At 36.5% G+C, this 2,500-nt stretch overlaps 1 protein-coding gene across 3 annotated transcripts in view; it reads left to right on the top strand.

Annotated features, from left to right (window-relative positions):
• Positions 1 to 2,500, top strand: part of LOC119598600 (serine/arginine repetitive matrix protein 2-like) — an 82,247-nt gene that overhangs the window by 4,776 nt on the left and 74,971 nt on the right. For all 3 annotated transcript variants that reach the window (XM_037948267.1, XM_037948266.1, XM_037948268.1), the window contains exon 2: positions 1 to 370. This exon is cut by the window's left edge and continues 5 nt beyond it. The gene's annotated coding sequence lies outside the window, so the exon portion shown is untranslated. The remainder of the gene's footprint in view (positions 371 to 2,500) is intronic.

The following is a 2,500-nucleotide window of genomic DNA, read 5'->3' as shown; positions in this document are numbered from 1 at the left end:
TGGCGTTATTTCATTCTAAAATAACGAACAAGAAATTGTTTCCAAACATCACGAAGAAAAAGAGACATAGAAAAAGAGTGAATGAAGAACAGAAATAACATAATGATGGAAAACGGATGAAAAGCGAGGAATTGAAGAACAAATTGAGTGAACCAAAGGAGAGACAAGAAAAAACAGAATAATAAAACGGTAGAAAGAACAACAAAAAATCCATTAAAGACAGGAAAAGGTTGATAAAAAATCATAAAGCTGATTTTCGAAACCATGTAGATAAAGAAAACGAGAATCACGACAACGATGGAATAGCAGAGGAGAGACTCAACTATTTCTCGGCGAGGAGGCAACGGCAAGAATTCAGTTCTGCTTCAAGGTAGGTTATATATATATATATATATATATATATATATATATATATATATATATATATATATATATATATATATTGTGCTCCTCTCTCTCTCTCCATATATATATGCATATATATATGGATATATATATATATATATATATATATATATATATCTATCTATCTGTCAATATACTATTGACATATGTAAAATAGATATAGATTATGAATCTTAGCAAACCTAATCACACAAAGGTTATATTTTACTTTTTTACAAGAATTGCAACGGAAATATATATCTTCTTACACATGCTCTGAAAACAGCAAATCGTGTGTGAATATGTGTGCGTATAAGCGTACGCGTTCGTGTGTGTGTGTGTGTGTGTGTGTGTGTGTGTGTGTGTATGTGTGTGTGTGTGTGTGTGTGTGGGCGTGTGAGCGTGTGTGCGTGTATACTTACGTGTGTGTGTGTGTGTGTGTGTGTGTGTGCATGTGTGCGCGCGCGCCCGCATGTATGCTTACGTGTGTGTGTCCGGAAATAGCGCGCCACTCCTTAGGGTATAAAACTGCGGTTCGTATGGGCGAAATTTACAAGTCTTTTTATGGTGGTTTCGGCCTTACGCTTTGATCTCGGACGATGCGGTCTCGTTCGCAAAATGTCTTCCCTATTTCCTTCCTGTATTTTTTATTCCATTTCTTTGTCTCTGACCGTCTCTCCCTCTCTCCCTCGCTCCCCCCTCTCTCCTTCTCTTTCTTTCTTTCTCTCTCTGTCTCTTTCTCTCTCTCTCTCTCTCTCTCTCTCTTTCTTTCCTTTTCTCTCTCTCTCTCTCTCTTTCTCCCCCCGCCCTCTCTCTCTCTCTCTCTTTCTCTCTCTCTCCCCCTCTCCCCCCCCTCTCTCTCTCTCTCCTCTCTCTCTCTTTCACTCACCTCCTTTCAGTCTCATATTCGCTCTCGTGTGTCTGTTTATGTATATATATATATATATATATATATATATATATATATATATATATATATATATATACATATACGCATATATATATATATATATATATATATATATATATATATATATATATATGTGTGTGTGTGTGTGTGTGTGTGTGTGTGTGTGTGTGTGTGTGTGTGTGTGTGTGTGTGTGTGTGTCTGTGTGTGTGTGTGTGTGTGTGTATATCTATCTATCAACACACACACACACACACACACACACACACACACATATATATATATATATATATATATATATATATATATATATATATATATATATATATATATATACACACACACACACACACACACACACACACACATATATATATTCACACACACATACATATTTATATAATGTGTGTGTGTGTCCACGTGTATGTAACATAAACACTTCTCTCTCTCCATACCTCCTATTTCATCTCATTCTCTCTCTCTCTCTCTCCATGCCTCTCACTCCGTTTTTTTCTCATTCCTCTGCCTACAAACAAAACATTATTGCAATATCACTAACGTCCCTGACAGGCACACGTCACCGACGGCCTACGTCATTCCTCAGAAAAATGTCTATGTTACATCTCATATCTCTCGAATCATTTCCTTAAGCAAACAAAAGATTCCTCAAAAATGAAGATCTTAAGTCACGCTATTTTATGAAGCTACGTGCGTTATCAGTTACTTTTTTTTTTAAAGGGAACATCTGGAGGTATCTAAGCCAAGGTCGGGGTCAGTATGGACTTCGACATATTCCATTGTTTACTTCGTGCGTCGAGGTCCTCAGAGTAGGGTTCGAGACACGCTCTAAAACGAAGCTTTGAAGTGAAACTGTTTCATAAATATTGTCATTTTGTTATTGTCTTTGGTATTATATCTTTCGTTATTGTTGTTTTGATTCAATATATTTTCCGGGAATACGCATCTCTCGTTCTCACTTGATTATATATGAGAGAAAATTATACTGCTGTTAAAATGTCCAAGTTTCAGATGTTCGAAACTCTTGGACGCGATTCGAACACACGTCAAGCACAAAGGGAGTTTGAACTTAATTACAGGGCGAAATACATTCTCACTCTATAACTTCAGGGCAAGATCATGACGCAGGGTATATTCCTAAGGATATAAGGACACTATGGAATAAGGTCGACATATGAAATATCCTTATC

Source organism: Penaeus monodon, chromosome 41, assembly GCF_015228065.2.
Source record: "Penaeus monodon isolate SGIC_2016 chromosome 41, NSTDA_Pmon_1, whole genome shotgun sequence".
Taxonomy (NCBI): Eukaryota; Metazoa; Arthropoda; class Malacostraca; order Decapoda; family Penaeidae; genus Penaeus; species Penaeus monodon.
Note: the sequence above shows the minus strand (reverse complement) of the source record. Positions and strands in the feature narration are given on the sequence as shown.